We start from the raw sequence: 21,302 nt of genomic DNA, 5'->3' as shown, positions 1-21,302 counted from the left end.
CTGTTCACATTATTTTGCCTATCCCCCGTACATTTTCACTCAACAGAAGTCACTAAATGACCGATACGTAACTTAATGTATATGTGTGCTGCACTAAAATGTGTTACTAACCACTAATTGTTTCAAACAGCACAGTCTCCAAATTGCGTTCAAATTTGTAAAAATACTTTTCGAACACTGGGCAAAACATTTTTATAGAACGTTACTAGACTCATTCGTCTGCTGTGCGGGGTGCTTACGTAAGAGCGTGCAAAAATATAACTGGACACATAGGATGCTCCCCTGAACAATTTGAGGAAGGACACATGGGTTCAGAGAAGCCAGCTTAAGCAGATAATAGGAATGAAATCACAGAACGGTGTACTTTTTTATTTACATTAGTTTCAGTTAACTGCAAATACCATCACTGACACAATGAACGCACCGTTTGTACTATACCATACAAAATACGCTGAAACTGACGGCCATCAACCTCAATTCTAACATGACTTCGGCGAACAAAATTCTGACGCACCCTGACTAATATCCCTGGGTGCTTCGAATCACATCACAGGTAGCTATAGTTCTGGCAACTAATTCCTCGGCTGTCCCGGCGGAGGTTCGAGTCCTCCCTCGGGCATGGGTGTGTGTGTGTGTGTCCTTAGGATAATTTAGGTTAGGTAGTGTGTAAGCTTAGGGACTGATGACCTTAGCAGTTAAGTCCCATAAGATTTCACACACATTTTAACATTTTTGAACTAATTTCATCTCGGCAACGGCCTTGATGCAGTGGATACACCGGTTCCCGTCAGATCACCGAAGTTAAGCGCTGTCGGGCGTGGCCGGCATTTGGATGGGTGACCATCTGGGCCGCCATGCGCTGTTGCCGTTGTTCGGAGTGCACTCAGCCTCTTGATGCTAATTCAGGAGCTACTCGACCGAATAGTAGCGGCTCCGGTCAAAGAAAACCATCATAACGACTGGGAGAGCGGTGTGCTGACCACACGCCCCTCCTATCCACTTCGCCAGCTGAGGTTGACACGGCGGTCGAATGGCCCCGATGGGCCACTTGTGGTCTGAAGACGGAGTGCGTTTTAAGTCCATCTCTGTACCCACTGGGATCTCAAACACAAGTGACTTTAGATATCCCATAGAAAATAATCGAGGGGATTCAGGTCAGGTGACCTCGCAGGTCATTGAATAGGACTTCCCCTTCCAGTCCAGCGACCAGGAAATACTTCCTAGTAACCAGGCTCGTTCTCCTCTTTTCCTTGCAAGAAGTGAAGAATGTACATGTAAATAAACAGAGCCGGCCGCTGTGGCCGACCGGTTCTAGGCGCTTCAGTCCGAAACCGCGCTGCTGCTACGGTCGAGGTTCGAATCCTGCCTCGGACATGGACGTGCGTGATATCCTTAGGTTAGTTAGATTCATGTAGTTCTAAGTCTAGTGGACTGATGACCTCAGATGTTAAGTCCCATAGTGCTTAGAGCAATTTCAAATTAACAGCATGGCACGTGTAATATTGTACGCGTGTTAGTTCTAAATAATCTAGAAAACAGTAATGCTAGACAAAACGGTACACAAGTTGAAATCCATATCTCCCAAGTCGGCTTCTCCGACTACACGTTCCTTACGTCAAATCGCTCAGTGGAACGTATCCTATGTCCTGTTACATTTTTGGACGATCTTACGGAAACACCCCGTATACCCAACCAGTGAGCCATAGTAAACATTAGCTATTTTCGCAATCCACTTCGTGTACTTTCAACCCAATAACGTATCGTCACCACAGCAAGGATTGTTGGCTACCACATCGTAAATTGACTTTTTGTGCTAAGGACAACCTTAATGTGGAACAAAGGATGTCACTTTCACTTTTGGCATTGTAATTATGTACATTATTGTTTCTTTTGTACTGCAGTGCTTCATTTACTAGCTTCATGAGAGCAAATATGATAAGCTGTACTCAAAATTCCTAAAAGAAATTTCTTCAGGGACATGATGTTTATGAAGAATACGATATACTATTTTTACCGCGGTTTTAAGCACCGAAAACTTTCTTTCTTAAAGATGAGTTGCACCAGAACATTATTCCATATTATGTTATTTAATCAAAATCTGTAAAATTTGCTGACTTATCGATTTGTGTCTCCTCAAAATTTGAACTGTTCAGAAATCCAGATGTGGCTGAACTAAGGTGTTTTAGTTCGAATTTATATTTCGGTTGAAATTTTCAGTATGGACACCAAAAAAGTTTTGAAGTTTCCTGTTAGTTTCTCACCGTCTGCTACATTTAGCATTCGTGTAGTATCTCCGTATGTGTAGAGCTGAATGTGCCGAGTATTTTTGTTATTGAGAGTGAGACTACAGGGTATTTGTAAAATTCCACTAAGTGATGCTTTTCAGACCATTACTTACCTTTTCTTCTTTTGGCGTATGTATATTTTGATGATTGTAATACTAGAACTAGTTCTGCTCGTTGTATGTTAGACAGAAGGTCAAATCGTTTACATACACTACTGGCCATTAAAATTGCTACACCAAGCAGAAATGCAGATGATAAACGGGTATTCATTGGACAAATATATTATATTGGAAAATAACGGCCTTGATGCGCCTGGGCATTGAGTCACACAGCGCTTGGATGGCATGTACAGGTACAGCTGCCCATGCAGCTTCAACACGATACCACAGTTAATCAAGAGTAGTGACTGGTGTATTAATACGAGCCAGTTGCTCGGCCACCATTGACCAGACGTTTTCAATTGGTGAGAGATCTGGAGAATGTGCTGGCCAGGGCAGCAGTCGAACATTTTACGTATCCATAAAGGCCCGCACAGGACCTGCAACATGCAGTCGTGCATTATCCTGCTGAAATGTAGGGCTTCGCAGGGATCGAATGAAGGGTAGAGCCATGGGTGTGTGTGTGAAATCTTATGGGACTTAACTGCTAAGGTCATCAGTCCCTAAGCTTACACACTACTTAACATAAATTGTCCTAAGGACAAACACACAAACCCATGGCCAAGGGAGCACTCGAACCTCCGCCGGGACCAGCCGCACAGTCCATGACTGCAGCGCCTTGTAGAGCCACGGATCGTAAGACGTCTGAAATGTAACGTGCACTGTTCAAAGTGCCGTCAATGCGAACAAGAGGTGACAGAAACGTGTAACCAATGGCACTCCATACCATCAAGCCGGGTGATACGCCAGTATGGCGATGACGAATACACGCTTCCAATGTGCGTTCACCGCGATGTTGCCAAACACGGATGCGACCATCATGATGCTGTAAACATAACCTGGATTCATCCGAAAAAATGACATTTTGCCATTTGTGCACCCAGGTTCGTCATTGAGTACACCATCGCAGGCGCTCCTGTCTGTGATCCAGCGTCAAGGGTAACCTCAGCCATGGTCTTCAATCCGATAGTCCATGCTGCTGCAAACGTCGTCGAACTGTTCGTGCAGGTGGTTGTTGTCTTGCAAACGCCCCTGTTTGTTGTCTCAGGGATCGAGACGTGGCTGCACGATCCGTTACAGCCATGCGGATAAGATGCCTGTCATCTCGACTGCTAGTGATACGAGGCCGTTGGGATCCAGCATGGTGTTTCGTATTACCCTCCTGAACCCACCGATTCCATATTCTGCTAACAGTCATTGGATCTTGGCCAACGCGAGCAGCGATGTCACGATACGATAAACCACAATAGCGATAGGCTACAATCCGATTTTTATGAAAGTCGGAAACATGATGGTACGCATTTCTCCACCTTACACGAGGCCCGCCGTCTGCTGTTTGTGTATGAGAAATCGATTGGAAACTTTCCTCATGTGAGCACGTTGTAGGTGTCGCCACCGGCGCCAACCTTGTGTGAATGCTCTGAAAAGCTAATCATTTGCATATCACAGCATCTTCTTCTTGTCAGTTAAGTTTCGCGTCTGTAGCACGTCATCTTCGTGGTGTAGCAATTTTAATGGCCAGTTGTGTATATGGGAAACAATAGTGGTTCTAATATTAAACCTGGTGGAACGCCGTATCTCATTTCTTCCCAGTCAGAGTAATCTCTCGTGGCTACATCAGTTGAATTACTATGTAAAACATTCTCTTTTATCTCAATATTATTCACAGCAGTCACCAGATCCCATCAGGCCATGACTGCAATTCCTAAGAATGCCACCGTGCAGCTGATAAACTGCAAAACGACATTTGGAGGAGAGGTGTTTATCTTTGCCTCAATTTGTTATTCCCTTTGGCGACTGCACGATCCCGGTAGCGAAAGAGAAAGAGGGGAAAAAAATATACATCGAAGAGACGGAGTGGCAGATAGACGGAACTAGGAGGCCAAGTCAGGCGCGCTTCCTTTTGTTCCACTGTGCCCAGCCCCTCCCTCCGTGCCCTCGGTGCAATTTAAATGAGTTCCTTGAGGAAACAGGGCACGTCTCGCAAATGAGAGCGGGGCCGCTCCTCGCAGGCGACGGCTGGGACTGCGACGCAAGGCGGGCAGCGGCGGCGCGAGCGAGCTAACGAATTTCTAATTTCTGTTTTCCCTGGCGCCCGCCGGCAGCTGCACTCTACGTGCGCAGCGACCCAAGAATCGGTCGCGCGTTCGCACTCCGCCGTGACCTACACAAGGGACGGCGAAATAACGTCGCCCTGGCAAAAGTTGTTCTCCTTTTCTTTGTTTTTATAGCGCCGCGAGTTCGAGGAAAGAAAAGTAGCTCTCGGGGATTACTTTTTCTTCTGTGGAATCATGAATTTCTCTTCACATTTCCGTCCACAGCGTTACCCCGCACCCTACTCTCTTTCAAAAAAATCTATCTATTGCAGTCGAGATGGATACGAACCAACCATAGTGGATGATATTTTTAAAAATAAAACCAATAATAGAATCACTACTCGTGGCACTTCTCTTAATAACGGACGCCATGAAAAATTTTTTTTCCTTCTATTCCGTCTTTAGGGCCTGTATCTCGCAGAATTTAGAGTCTTCCCCAAAAAAAGTACGACTGAAAAGTAACATTTTCTACTAACAATGGCTCAAAAATATAATAGTATTCAAAATTTCAAACTAATGGATTCTCCCTTACAAAACACAAATTTCTATAAAATTAGCTGTGAACCACATCCAGCTTATTATACATGAAGGTGATAAGTCATGGGGTAGGGATATGCACACATACAGATAGCAGTAGTATCGGGTACACAAGGTACAAACTGACGGAGGTACCCAGGTGATCCACGTGAAAGATTTCCGACGTAATCATAGCCAAACGACGGGAACTGATAGACTTTGAATCCGGAATGGTAGTTGGAGTTAGACGCTTGGGACATTCAGTTCCGGAAATCGTTATGGAATTCAATATTTCGAGATCCCTAGCGTCAAGAGTGTGCGGAGAATACAAAATTTCAGGTGTTACCTCTCACTATGGACGACGCAGTGGCCGACAGCCTTCACATAACAACCGAGAGCAACAGCGCTTCCGTAGAGTTTTCAGTGCTAATAGACAAGCAAGACTGCATGAAATACCAGCAGAAATTAATATGGGACGTACGACAGCATAGACCAGCGAAATATGGCGTTAATGGACCGTGGTAGCAGACGATCGACGAGAATGCCTTTGCTAACAGCACAACATCGCCTGCAGCGCCTCTCCTGGGCTCATGACCATGTCGGTTGGACCCTAGACGACTGTAAAGCAGTGGTCTGTTGAGATGAGTCACAATTACAGTTGGGAAGAGTGGGTGGTAGGATTCGAGTGTAGCGCAGACCCTACGAAGCTATGGACCCAAGTTGTCAACAAGTCACTGTCAAGCTGGTGGTTGCTCCATACTGGTGAGTGCTGTGTTTACGTCGACTGGGTCCTCTAGTCCAACTGAACAGATAGTTTATGTTCGGCTACCTGTAGACCATATGCAGCCATTTGCGATGTAATTTTTATGGACGACAAGCGCCATTTCACCGGGCCACAATTATGTCCGTTTCATTTGAAGAACATTCTGGACAATTCGAGCGAATGATTTGGCTACTCAGATCGCCTGACAGGAATCCCATCAGACATTTATGGGGCATGATCGAGAGGTCTGTTTGTGTACAAAATCCTCTACTGCGATCAATTTCGCAATTGTGGACGGCTCAAATGGTTCAAATGGCTCTGAGCACTATGGGACTTAACATCTGAGGTCATGAGTCCCCTAGAATTTAGAACTACTTAAACCTACCTAACCCTGCCCGAGGCAGAATTCGAACCTGCGACCGTAGCGGTCGAGCAGTTCCAAACTGAAGCGCCTAGAACCGCTCGGTCACACCGATCGGCAATTGTGGACGGCTATACAGGCAACGTGGCTCAGTATTTCTGCAGGGGATTTCCAATGACTTCTCGAGTTTGTGCCAAGTTCAGCTGCCGCTCTATGACGAGCAAAAGGAGGTCCGACACGATATTAGGAGGTGTTTCACGACTTTTGCCACCTTAGTGTACAGGACAAGCAGAACGAATGATTGCTGTTATATAAAGTGAAGGAGGTACAAATATATATAACTCGTCCTTTGCCGACGATTTATTACTTACATGCCGTAAACCTATAGAAGTTCATTACGTCAGTAGCCTGCACTCATAGTGGAATCGCTTAAGTCTTGGTATCCTTGGAGAACCGGAAACTTTCAAATACCTTCCTCTTAATGACGGTTTAATTCTGAATGAACAGTTCTAGTTACGTAATAAAACTTCTTCAGGGGTATAAAGCCCTTACTTAGAAATGCCTAAAGTTGGCTCCTCTTCATCCTCGGGGAAGACTCTAAAATGTCGTCTTCCTCTCTCCCTTTTAATTATCACATTGTGACCGTTTTCATACAAAATGTACAAAATAGTTGCTATTGCAATGTCCTGTATAAATTTCAGTTGTCATAATACTGGCTATTGACTTGTGGGATGAATACTTATATGCTGTTTAATATAATTTTTGCAATTTAAGTAGCTGATTTCTTCGATTGTTAATAGATGGTGCGATTTTTTTCGTGTCCACAAGTTAGACCCGAGAGCCTGTTAGTCAGACGCCACATGTAGTGCTTGTTTGATCTTACAGCCTTTAGCGGCCTACAGTGTGCTACGCTCGGTAGTTATAATTTAACTGACAACTAACAACTTTATGTCACTTACATTGTCTGTAATTTTATATGGTTTAAATATTTTGTGTGAAGTATTTTATATGAGTAAAACATTTTGCTTTTAAATTTGTTCATCTGTTACTACATCTGAGCACTGTCACTACATATACAGGGTGTTACAAAAAGGTACGGCCAAACTTTCAGGAAACATTCCTCACACACAAAGAAAGAAAATATGTCATGTGGACATGTGTCCGGAAACGCTTACTTTCCATGTTAGAGCTCGTTTTATTACTTCTGTTCGAATCACATTAATCATGGAATGGAAACATACAGCAACAGAACGTACCAGCATGACTTCAAACACTTTGTTACAGGAAATGTTCAAAATGTCCTCCGTTAGCGAGGATACATGCATCCACCCTTGGTCGCATGGAATCCCTGATGCGCTGATCCAGTCCTGGAGAATGACGTATTGTATCACAGCCGTCCACAATAAGAGCACGAAGAGTCTGTACATTTGGTACCGGGGTTGCGTAGACAAGAGCTTTCAAATGCCCCCATAAATGAAAGTCAAGAGGGTTGAGGTCAGGAGAGCGTGGAGGCCATGGAATTGGTCCGCCTCTACCAATCTAAAATGAGCTCTAACATGGAAATTAAGCGTTTCCGGACACATGTCCACATAGAATCTTTTCTTTATTTGTGTGTGAGGAATGTTTCCTGAAAGTTTGGCCGTACCTTTTTGTAACACCCTGTATATGTTCGGTATAATAAGCGTTTATTCTTGACGTTTCCGTGTGTTAATGGTTCTGAAACCTGGGGGATGTTTCCAGAATGAGATTTTCACTCTGCAGCGGAGTGTGCGCTGATATGAAACTTCCCGGCAGATTAAAACTGTGTGCCGGACTGAGACTCGAATTTGGGACCTATGCCTTAGCAGGCAAGTGCTCTACCATCTGAGCTACCCAAGCACGACTCGCGCCTCGTCCTCACAGCTTTACTTCTGCCAGTACCTCGTCTCCTACCTTCCAAACTTTACAGAAGCTCTCCTGCGAATTCACATTTTGGAAACATCCCCCAGGCTGTGGCTAAGCCATGTCTCCGCAATAGCCTTTCTTTCAGGAGTGCTAATTCTGCACGGTTCGCAGAAGAGCTTCTGTAAAGTTTAGAAGGTAGGAGACGAGGAACTGGCAGAAGTACAGCTGTGAGGACGGGGCGTGAGTCGTGCTTGGGTAGCTCAGTTGGTAGAGCACTTGCCCGTGAAAGGCATAAGTCCTGAGATCGAGTCTCGGTCTGGCACACAGTTTTAATATTGTAACCTCCCCACGAAAATATAAAATAAATAATATGAATAATGATTCTAATTTAGTGTAACCCCAAAACAAATTTCATTTACATTTAATCTCCCCACAAAATTCGTTCCCATTTAATGTAAGCTCAAAATTCATTCACATTTAGCGTAATCTCAAAACAGAAAAATTCCTAAACCTCTCAACAGTAAAAATTATAATTATGTCGTTCACATTCAGTATAACATCCCAATAAAAAAATAAATTCAATAACCTGGTAATAAAACAATGTAACTAACCTCTCAATTAAATTGTCACTCACTTATGACTTTTCAATAATTCACTGTGAATTTAACCTGGTAAATATTGGACGACAGCAGTGCTGCGTCATGGCCCTGAAAGATCATTCTGAATAAAAAAAGGAAAAATTCTTGCCTCAATGAAGTCGCCGGATATATCTGCTCTTACAATAAATTTTTCCGGCACAGCTCTGTGCAATGCTGGCCGACCTATCTGTCATTTATGAAAGGAAGTAACTGATTTTTCTATTGCAATAATCGGGATGATCATGGATGGGAGAAATTAGTAAATTCTTTAAATTGAAATGAATGGTTGTTAAAAGTTACTTTTTATGAGGAAGATTATTATTACGAGAGTTTTAAAACATTTACATGCGACTTGAGATAACATTACTACATATGCGCGAGGCTGCTTTTTACCTTGTACAATAATACTCAGGCTCCGGCATCGCTGCACCGCGACCAGGCCAGCCAACACGATACACCATACCAGACCAGAGCAGACTCCAGACTAGCAACAACTTACTGCTACAGCTACACAGTTCCTACTGCAGTCAACACTGCTCTCTGGTCAGAGACCTTGCATTTCTTTGACGTTCCTGACATGGGCGTCATCCTTAGACGCTGAAGGGAGTCGTGGACGAGGGTCATCTTTAACTTGCGTCCGGCCATTTTTAAACAGTGTAAACCATTCGAACGCCGAATACGACTTAAGCACTCATCTCCGTAGGCTTCCTGCATCATTTGATGTGTCTCTCTAAAGGTTTTCTTGAGTTTCACAGAAAAGTTAATGGAGACGCGTTGCTCCTCTAAGTCTTGACTTGCTTGACCTATTTCCTGTTCTTCCTGTAGGATCATAGGGTAGCAGTGAAGACCTTCCGTCTGGTTCTGTTGGCAGCCAAACATTTCACTTCTCTCCATGTCTTACCTGCTTTCAGACTTCTTCCTTCACCGTTCTTTTCCATGTCTTTTTCGGGCGGCCACGTCTACGTGTTTCTTGTGTGTTCCAATCCAGTGCTGCTTTTTCAACAGCTCCTTGTTGTTTGCGTATTGTGTGACCAGTCCACCTTCATTTTATTTCCTTTTCTTGTTCATGGCTTGGTCGCTGGTTTGTCATCTCCCACAATTCGTCATTTGATGTAACATCTGGCCACCTGACATTTATAATCTGCCGAAGACACCGGTTTATGAAGAGTTTCAGCTGGTTTACAATCCTGTTTGTTACCTTCCATGTTTTACAACTATACAGGGGGACTGACTTTACACTGCTATTGAACAAACGCAGCTTGGTTCGTCTAGAGATGTTCTTATTACACCGGACAGGATACAGTTGTACAAAGGCTCCATTTGCCTTCTGTATCCGACTCTTTACATCCTCCTCAGCCCCTTATCTTTACAGACGGTACTTCCTAGATATACAAAAGAATCTACTTGTTCCAATTCCTTTCCATACACTGTTAGCTTCGCTTGTTTTTCAGATCTCATTCTCATTTCCTTAGTTTTCTGAACATGTATTTTAAGTCCTGCATTTTCTGCTTAAGTCAAGGTCTTCAAGCCTGTCTTGCATTCCCCACTGAATACCTCTTCTCCTGCCATCAACAACGCTTTTCATTACGCTCTTCAGTACCAACAAGAACAAGGCTGGTGACAGAATACATCCCTGCCTCACCCCAACATTTGTTTGGATACATTCAGTAAGTTTTCCTTTGTGTAGCACCCTACATTCATATCCATCGTACATGGCTTTAATAGTATTTATTATCTTTGATGGTATTCCATATTATTTCAAGGCATGCCTCATAACTCTTCTATTAAGAGAGTCAAATGTCTTTTCAAAATCAATAGATGTAAGATAGAGTGTGTGCTGCCGTTCTGCACTCTGCTAAAGTATTATACGCAGTGTGTTGATGAGATCGACACAACTTCTGTGCTCTCTAAACCCAGCGTGCGCTTTTCTCAGTCGTGCCTCGACTGAGTCCTTGATACGAGTTAGCATTAATCTATAGATTACTATACTTGGTACAGATAGGAGGATGATGCCTCGCCGGTTACTACATTTGGTAGTATCCCTTTTCTTTGTCAACTTAATAATCATCCCTTCTTTCCAATCCTTTGGTAATTTCTCTTCTGACCATTATCTTCTCAAACAATGGATGTACTAGATTTACGGTGGTGTCAGTGTCTGCTTTTAGCACCTCAGGTGCAATATTATCCATTCCTGGAGCCTTCCCGTTCTTTATCTGTTTGAGAGCTATTTTAATTTCAATCTTAGTCGGTGTGTTTACATTGATTCTGTCACTGGCATCTGGAAAATTACATTGGCTCTCCCTTTCTTCAGATTGCTCTCTGTTTAAGACTTCAGAAAAATGTTCTCCCCATCTTCTGAGTTGGTCTTCTTCTGTCGTCAACAGTCGACCCTCCTTGCTTTTCACAGGTCTGTTCTTGCTGAAACCTGTTTTGGACATCATTTTGGTGATGCGGTTCAGTTCTTTTCAATCACCCCTTGCTGCTGCTGCCTTTGCTACCAGAGGTTGCTCATCCATCCGCTTTCTCTTGTGATTCCTCACACTCCTCTTTATTTGAGAGTCAGTAGCTGCATACTCAGCTGATCAAATTCCATGTACGCTCAGACATCCAATCTTTCTTCAAATGGTTTTTAAAGCCAAGAACTTTTTTGCTCACATTGCAATAGACGTCCTTAACCTGAGTCCATGTATCATCAACACTATTTTCATCATTTTCCTGTGCTTCTCGGTGGCCTCGTAGCGGTTCCTTAGCTCAATACAGAAGGCTTCTTATTTTGCTGTTATTCTAAGTTTTCACACATCATATTTTTTGTTCGTTCGAACTTTCTATTTGTAGCCATGATTTTTAGTCTAAAATTTGCAACAGTAAGATGGTGATCACTGCCAACATAAGCCCCATGTTTATTTCTCACGTTCATCAGCGACCTTCTAAATTTTTTGCTTAGCGTTATGTGATCAATTTGGTTTTCCGTTCTGTGATCAGGCGATACTCATGTAACCTTATGGCAAATGTCGTGTGGGAATAATGTACCTCCAATCACCTCTAAGTCTGCTATACCGAAATTTGCAAACTGTGAGACACAACGTTCTACTCAACACAGCACTGAACAATGATTGGCAGACATACAACAATGAAACTTCCGGTAGTTACACATTAAACACAGGCGTGAGTAAAGATGCCAAGCGCATCTCGCTGCGACACACCACTGGCGCGAAATTACGAATTTCGGAATTTTTTGAACAGATCTCGTGTTGCGCAGCATGTTAGGACACACATTTTTAAAATATCAGTGTTGTTGTTCTTCTTGTCTTCAGCACGAAGACTGGTATCATGCAGGTCTGCATGCTAGTCTGCCCTGTGCAAACCTTCCCCTCCCTGCATAACGACTGCAACCTACAGGAGGTGGACAAAAATATGTGAACACCGCGAGAGTTGCTTGCCTGACCGGAAATTCGGATGCTGGCCACGCCTGCAGGTTGCTCTGCTTCACCACGAAAGACACCTCTACAATGCCCTCAATACACTACAAGTGTCAGTCGTGGCCAGAACTGTGTTCTGTGTTGTTGTGAGTGCACTGGGGAAATTGTTGGTGATCGTATGGTGGCTGCTTCCGTAACCAAGGGAGTCAAAGAGTTCGGTGTTTCAAGAGGCACCATATCGAAGATCTATACCGCGTACGGGGAAAGCGGGTAAACGTCATCCGCTGAGTCACAACACAGAAGGAAGTGTTAGTTGAGGACTATGATGGAAACATAGCAGGGCGACAGCTGCAAAAGTCACTGCGCGGCTGAATTTCGTATTCGCGAACCCACGTCAGCACCAAAATAACAAGAATGGAGCTCGAGAAGCAGGTACTTGCACGGCGAGATGGGATTCGAAAACTATTCTTCAGATACAAAACCTAGCAGGTGTTGTTGCGCAGCTGTCCTCCTGTGATGTATTTGCCACTGCAGATATGTGCTGAGGACAGTGATTTCAAAACCGCTTAGCGAAGGATTGCTCTTCGCCACCTACCTGATAAGATACATTTGGAGCTCTACGCTGTTCATTTTCATCTTCAACTAGTTTACCAATATGGAAGCATATTGTCAATAAATGTTACTGTGCGATAATTTTTCCTGTATATTACGCGAGACACAGACAGAATTTTGGAATACGGCTTAGGTTGTAGTGTTAACAACATGTCGTCTTTTTTGACTTAGTATTTTACCATTCTATTCGTATGTTCTTTACGTTTTTAGAAAATATTTTTTAGATTCTACTTCGTACCAACATAATTTTGTAATTTTATACCAGTTGCCACATTTTTATTATAATTACATATTTATATTTGCAACTGACGACGACAGCAACACATAAGCTGTCTCTCAATATCGTCGTTTAACAAATTTCGGGTGTGCAAGCATTTTGTCAGTAAACCTTACTGTTGGATTATTTTCATTTACATCTGACGTTGTACAAAGATAGAATTTTGAAGTACGACTTTGGCTGTAGTGTTGACGACATGTTGCTTTTTTCAACTTACCGTTCTATCTCCATATTGTTACGTATGTCCTTTTGTTTGTAGACAATGTTTTAGCTTCTACCTGCTACAAAAAAAAATTATAATTGTACACCAGTTATCACATTTGTATTAAAATTACATATTTCTGAAATATATATTGGAATCTATTTTAAACTACATATTTAGCGGCACTAAATCTCAGTACATTCTCTAGTAACTTCGGCTATTTTTCAGTTCAGCGGCGCTCTTGGATGAATGATGCTCTACTCTGCGATCTGTAATAAGTGACGGATGCACGAGGTAAAACAGTTTTTAAATACTGGTTTTAACTTTGAACATATTGTATATATTGGTTTAACTATGACATGCCATTGCATCTTATGTCAACTTTCCGGTAATTAAAATTTATGGTTCAAACTGGTCACATGTATTAACCTACACAGACGTTTGTGTAATAATAATTCAGTCTATGTTTTATATTAATGACATGTACGCTACGTTTCATAACGTAGTATGTTTGACAATTTATGTACACTGTTCACAGATCAGATGATGTTAAATCCATATAGCGAAACCAGTCATCTTAAATAAAGGTTTCACAACTGCGATCTTGGTTGAAAAGTTGTCCTTTAAATTGAAAGCTCATTTGGTTGGATGAGTCGTGTTGCACACTGTTTCTAATATCTGGCCAAGTTTACTTTCCAAGAGTGAAATATGGCGGGGTTTCGGTGATCATTTAAGTTGGTATACCGTGGTATTCCATGGGCTCCATACTTGCTCTGGAATGTCGCATTACTGCCAAGGATATGGGTCCATTTTGTATGATCAGCTCCATTTCATGGTATAGTGTTTGTTCCCAAATGGGGATGCTGTGTCCAAAGAAGACAGGGCCCTTTTCACACATCTCGCATCGTCCAGGACTGGTTTTGTGAGCACAAGGATATATTGTCCCATCACCCATGTCCACCAGTCACCAGATCACAATATTATTTATCCTTTGTGGTCTACTTTAGAGATAAGGTTGCATCATCACTATCCAAAACACCGTGTTAGACGCGGTAATGTGTTGTGTTTTTGGTATTTCCCTATTTTTACCCATTGCCTGCATATCTTTTTGAACCGGTTCTCTACATTCAAGTCTTGATCTCCCTCTACAATTTATCAACAACTATTCCTTCCATAACAAAAATGACAAATCCTCGTCAGACTCCGAATGTGTTGTATCAACCATCTGCTTCTTTTAATCAGGTGATGCTATTTTTTTCCCAATTCGATTCAGTATCTACTACTTGCTAATTAGAAATACCCATCTAACTTTCAACATACATTTTTAGCACCACACTTCAAAAGCCTCTGTTCTCTTCTTGTCTCAATTATTTATCGTCCACCTGTCCGTACAAAGTTGCTCTCGATACAAATCCCTTCAGAAAAGACTTTCTATTATTTACATTTATACTCGATATTAACAAACTTCTCTCTTTCAGAAAAGCTTCTTATACTGTTGCCAGTCTTCATTCAGCATTCTTTCTGCTTCGATCATCGTCCAGCATATTGCTGCCCTAGTAGAAAAACTCATCCACTACCTTGTCAGATTTCCTAATCTAAAGCCACGTTTCCGTGGGCATGACTTTCTTACACTTGCATACCCCCACCACTAGCGCATAAGTTAACTTACATGTAGAAACACCCAACCTATACACTATTGTGCCAACTTACACGTAAGTTACAAACGTTGAAAAGCATTCTGATTTCTTGTACGATGTCGCTTTCCCCACCATGGCTCACGAGCTTCAACAGTAGTCAGTGCGTGGATCTGCTCTCATTTCGCTCTTGACAGAGATCAAAAATCGTTTGTTTATGTACGTGGGTCCCCAGATTAAATGCCTTAGTCTTCAGGTAAGTAAATAAATTCTTTCTGTAGTGGCAAGGTGTTCTTAAACCGTGCGACAGGAATAAGATCCTAGCATTCACCAACTCCTTATATTCACTATTTGTAACAGAGTAACACACCATCGTCTGAAGTAACGAAATTGATTCAAAGTACTGAAATTGAGTGTGTGAAGTTGCCGGGATATTTTTTATTTCAGTATAATTATAATAATTTTTTCTTTGGACTTTGAGTGTAATTATTACTGTGAAATGGAAATTTATATGTGGCTTTGGAGATTTAAGATAATTACTCTCGACTCTCATTAAAACTCTGTGTAAATATAAGTTTCCTGTCGTCGCTATCATTGAATAATGATTGTTCTGCAGAGTACTGAAATGTTTAGTTAGAAAGTTAAGTACCACACCGATTAAAGAACGTGTATTTATAGGCTCTGTGACCGTTTAGGACCTTGTCTACCTTGCAAATAAAAACAACTGTTGAGACAAAAACCTTAGTTTACGGTGTACCTTCAGTGTATTGTAGATGACATCAAAATTTAGAACTAGTGCGCTTCAGGATGCAATACTTATATCACAGTGATTCAAGTCACCATATATATCAGTGTTACTTGTAATTTAATGAGAGCTGGTGCTTCATCTCCCATACGTGTATTGGACGTCTGTACAGTTCCGGAAATGGGGCTCAAAAAGATTTCAATATTGATTTTATTCATTCGAAAATGGTTTTGGAACGAAACAGCGTCCTCGTAAGATTACACTTCATTAGCGTCTTTGATGTTCCCAAACGGGTCCTACGAGATGCTGATTTCCATATCCAATATCTGTGGGTACGTTTTTTCTTCGTTAACGTCACTATAAGCCTTTCGCCCACAATTCCCGTGTGAACAGTCCGACTTTCTGCCATCTTGAATGTCGTGTAAGAAGCGGTTCCATCTCCGGCAAATGGAAATCTGTGCGTGTAAGGGTTGTGGTCATTAGATGAACGTTTAAGAAATTCATGTCTGTGGAAACCCTGCTTAGTCAGCATCAGCCGCTTTAATTCGGCGACATTCCATTACCGTTGTTGCACTTTTGTTGATATTCAACTCATGAACTCTTTTTCCAAGGCCCTATCCATTTCGTTCAGCTACTCTTGCAAGCCTTTTCCTGTTTCTGACAGGAGTTAAATGTTATTAGCAAACCGCAAAATTATTATTGCTTCTTGATGAGTTGTAATTCCTTTGTCAAATTTGTCCTTAGTTCCCATCATTGATTGTACAGGTTGAATGGCATCGGCGAGAGATCACAACAGTTTCTCGCTTCCTTTTCAGCTCCTGCTTCCCTCTCACTCTACACGACTGTCATAAATTCAGTCTGGTTTCCATACAAGTTGTAGATAACTTTTCACCTTCCGTGTTTTGTCCTTGCTACATCCGCAATTTTAAACAGTGTATTTCAGTCAACATTACGAAATGCTTTCTCCGAATCTACAAACGCCATAAACATAGATTTGCCTTTCTTCAACGTATCTTCTAACATAAGTAGCTAGGCCAGCATAGCCTCACGTGTTCCTACATTTCTTCGAATCCCAAAGTGACCTTCATATGGGACGACTGCTGCCAGTTTCTCCATTCTCCTGTAAATAATTCGTGTCAGTATTTTACAGCATGGTTTATTAAACTGATGGTTCGGTGATATTCACAACGATTATCACCTGCCCTCTTTGCAACTTGACCTGTCACACTCCTCCTGAAGTCTGATGGTATTTTGTCTGTCTCATATACCTTCCATACAGTGTGGATCAGGTTTGTCGTGGGTGGTTCTCCTTAGGATCTCAGTGATTCTCGGAGAATATCTTCTACCACCAGTCACGATGTTCTGACAATTCTCCAAAGATAAGGCAAACTTCCTTTATACGAGGTTCACTCCAAAAGAAATGCACACTATTTTTTTTTTTTTTTTGAAAATACAGTTTTCATTTTGCATGTGTGAAAGTTTCGCAGTACGTAGATACATCCTTCCCGCTTGTTTCCAAACTTACTTCAATCTGTTCCCGTACGTGGCGCCGTCAAAGCATGGTTTCAAGATGGCTGCTGCACTTGACGTTCGTCAGAAGCAATGTGCTATCATAGAATTCCTGTGCTGTGAAAAAGAGACAGTGGGAAATATCCACAAGATGTTGAAAAAGGTGTATGGAGATGCTGCTGTCGATCGCAGTACAGTTAGTCGGTGGGCAAACAGGTTACATGATGAAAGCAGGCACGGCAGTATTGAGGATTGCCCTCGCAGCGGCAGGCCTCGTACTGCACACACTCCAGACAATGTGCAGACAGTTAACGAATTGGTGACTGCTGACAGACGCATCACAGTGAACGAATTGTCACGCTACGTTGGGATATGGAAGGAAGTGATTGCAGAATACTTAAAGTGTTGGCGTTAAAAAAGGTTTGTGCCAGGTGGGTTCCCAGGATGTTGACAGTGGCTCACAAAGAAACAAGAAAAACGGTATGCAGCGAACTTTTGGAACAGTAAGAGAATGGTGGAGATGACTTTCTTGGAAGAGTTGTGACAGGTGATGAAACATGGCTCCATCATTTTTCACCAGAGACGAAGAGGCAATCAATGGAGTGGCATCATGCAAATTCACCCATGGAAAAAAAATTCAAAACCACACCTTCTGCTGGAAAAGTTATGGCATCGGTGATTTCCAATTCTGAAGGACTCTTGCTTGTGGACATCGTGGCAAGTGGAACCACCATAAATTCTGATGCATATATGACGACATTAAAAAAACTTCAAGCTCGACTGAATCGTGTTCGACCACATCGGCAAAAGCAGGATGTTTTGCTGTTGCACGACAATACGCGGTCACATGTCAGTCAGGAAACCATGGAAGCGAGCACAAAACTCAGATGGACAACACTGAAACACCCGCCTTACAGTCCTGACCTGGCTCCATGTGACTATCATCTCTTTGGGAAACTGAAAGACTCTCTTCGTGGAACAAGGTTTGAAGATGTTGACTCCCTTGTGCACGCTGCCAAACAGTGGCTCCAACAGGTTGTTCCAGAATTTTACCGTGCGGGTATACAGGTGCTGGTTCCAAGGTGGCGTAAGGCAGTTGAGAGGGATGGAAATTATGTGGAGAAATGAAAATATTGTTTCTAAAGGATGTATCTACACACTGTAAAACTTTCAAACATGTAGAATAATAGACGGATTAAAAAAAATAGTGTGCATTTCTTTTGGAGTGACCCTCCTAGCACTCGTTGTCCATTAAATATTTTTACAGTTTCAAAAATTTACTAGAACTGGAACTGATGAAATAACTTCATCTGATTTGTACTGTGCACTTAGCGCTTATTGGAGATTTTCATCATGTTGTATTTATGTGCATCAAGAACACTATTAATGGATCAGATACTGTGAAATGCATTCCATACAAAGTGGTTACTCAGCAGTTACGGGCCAGACATACAAGGATCAACCAGAACATTATGACCGCCTACATAATAGCCAGTATGTCCACCTTTGGTACGGATAACAACGACGATGCGTACTAGCAAGGGACGAATGAGACTTTGGTAGGTCGCTGGAGGAAGTTGGCACTACATCTGCACACAAAAGTCACTTAATTCCCATAAATTTTGGGGATCGAGGCAATGAGCTCTGACGCCACGTTCTATCACATCCCAGATGTGCTCGATCGGGTTCAGATCTGGCAAGTTGGAGGCCTCGCACATCAACTGGAACTCGCCATTGTGTTCTTTGAACCACACCATCACACTCATGACCGTGTGAAAAATACCACTGGCGTCCGGAGACATGGTCATCAGGAAGGGATGTACGAGATTTCAGACAGATGGATATCCTCGTGAATATTCCCTGAGGCATAACGGAGACGTCGCCAGTCTGTCTCCGTCCCACATTACAGGTGTCAAGGATGGTTGGTGGGTTGGTTGGGGAAGGAGACCAGACAGCATGGTCATCGGTCTCATCGAATTAGCGAAGGATGGGGAAGGAAGTCGGCCGTGCCTTTTCAGAGGAACCATCCCGGCATTTACCTGGAGTGATTTAGGGAAATCACGGAAAACCTAAATCAGGATGGCCAGACGCGGGATTGAACCGTCGTCCTCCAGAATGCTAGTCCAGTGTCTAACCACTGCGCCACCTCGCTCGGTAGGTGTCAAGGAGTTGTTCCTCCTGAAGACGACGGATTCGCACCGTCCACTGTCATGATGAAGAAGGCATCGGGATTCATCAGACCATGCAAACGCTTGAGTTTCTAAATGAAAAATTTCGTGACTGGTGGATTGGAATGGTTGGCCCAATTCTCTGGCCACATCTTTTACCAGATACCATTCTTCTAAAATTCTTTCTCTCGGATTGTGTTAAAGATATCGAAGAACAGTACAGGATATAATTGCCCTCAAACATAGAGTTACTGATTCCATTGCCGCTAATGATGAGTGTCTGCAAGCTTCATGCAGCTATGTTGACCACATAGAGGGGTCTTAATTAGGACAAAAACACTCATTTTGCAATAAATTTTACTAACGTGGCTGTCCATTTAACTACGTAGTAAATTTTTGAATTTGCAAGGAGCTTTGCAGGTGAAAAGTTTCTCAGTAGCTCAGTAACTGTTTTGGGAAACTTCAGTACCAGCTACTCGTGCAAAAGTGAATAGTTATCTCCAAAGTATCTTGGCTGTAATCCGCGCTGTCCTAGAGATTATAGACAGAATTCATGTAGATTGCAGACTGGTACTGCAGGAAACATTTTCTCGCTTGAAATTGCGTTTTGGGAATCACTTTGTTATTTTATTGATGATCTTTCAGTGCACAAAATGTGGTCATCTAAACATTTACAGTAGTGAATGGCCAAGTTCACGCCAACCGAAGACCGAAGATATCAGCCACAAATTTTACGTAGTCTGTTATGTGGATGTACACAGCTTATCTCTATCTCCTCACAATGACAAGTAGTTACCACCATAAGTTGTTGCTTGCTTCTAGTATTCCACTGAAAGGAACATGTCGTTTCTGGCAACAGGGGACAACTCTTGAGTGACGTTATGCTTATCTCAACGCAAAATCAGACAGATGGCTAAACAAGATGATGAAAGTATTTTAATACATTTTCAATTGAATTTTTAGACACACTCAACTGACGGAGAGAAGTTTTAACAGCGTATGTGATAAAAATGACTAATTAATGATTCTAGGACGCTACCAATGGAAAAGAAAGTTTATCTTTATTCTCAGTACTCCAAAGAAGTTACTTGTTACCTAATTCAGTGTGGAGCTTGTGGGTACAATAGCGTATCGAAAAGAACCCAGTACCAGTTACATATGGGTATACTCACGGCAGAAGGCGAGTGTCGTGTGATGGATGCATTGTCCGACAGGCGTGGCAACAACATGACAGACTCTTGTACATATTTGATTAATGGGGTAGCGATGTGTCGTTTGCTCTCACAGATACGCACCCACCCCATTGCGGATCGTGAGCCGCCAGGACGACAGTTTGCTGCCAGAACTATTGCTCTATAGACTTGAAGCCGCTAGACGGAATTTCACTGACTAATATGTCTTACTGAGTAGCGTTAAAAGGATACGATTGCGGAATATGAAGTCAAAGCAGCAGGAAGACTCTGAACAGAAGTGCCATCTGTTCTTGTCTTTTTCTCATTTCCTCATCAGTGCACATATACTATAGACAATTTTCTCGACAAACCCTTCTGTATATTCTAAACTTCTCCGCCGCATCATATCAATCACATACTCTTCCACCCCATGCTAAGTTAACTGTTCCTGAATGGTTTAGAAATGACGAGATTAACTTGTACGTTCTTCTCATTCTCTCATTAACTTCCGACATTACGTGTTGGCTTATTTTTTGGAAATTTTCCGTGGCAGTATTTTTCAATTATTTAGTTGTTCTCGACTTTTCTGAAGTGCACGTTTCATTTCCATTCAATGTTGTGCTACAGATATACCGTTTTTTTTTTTTGTCATCAGTCTACTGACTGGTTTGATGCGGCCCGCCACGAATTCCTTTCCTGTGCTAACCTCTTCATCTCAGAGTAGCACTTGCAACCTACGTCCTCAATTATTTGCTTGACGTATTCCAATCTCTGTCTTCCTCTACAGTTTTTGCCCTCTACAGCTCCCTCTAGTACCATGGAAGTCATTCCCTCATGTCTTAGCAGATGTCCTATCATCCTGT

General features: G+C 42.4%; 1 pseudogene; it reads left to right on the top strand.

The window, feature by feature from the left end:
* Nucleotides 1-750: 750 nt before the first annotated feature.
* Nucleotides 751-868, top strand: LOC126425045 (5S ribosomal RNA; annotated as a pseudogene).
* Nucleotides 869-21,302: the final 20,434 nt, after the last annotated feature.

The sequence above is a fragment of the Schistocerca serialis genome, chromosome 1 (genome assembly GCF_023864345.2).
Source record: "Schistocerca serialis cubense isolate TAMUIC-IGC-003099 chromosome 1, iqSchSeri2.2, whole genome shotgun sequence".
NCBI lineage: Eukaryota > Metazoa > Arthropoda > Insecta > Orthoptera > Acrididae > Schistocerca > Schistocerca serialis.
This window is presented reverse-complemented; position numbering and strand designations above follow the sequence as displayed.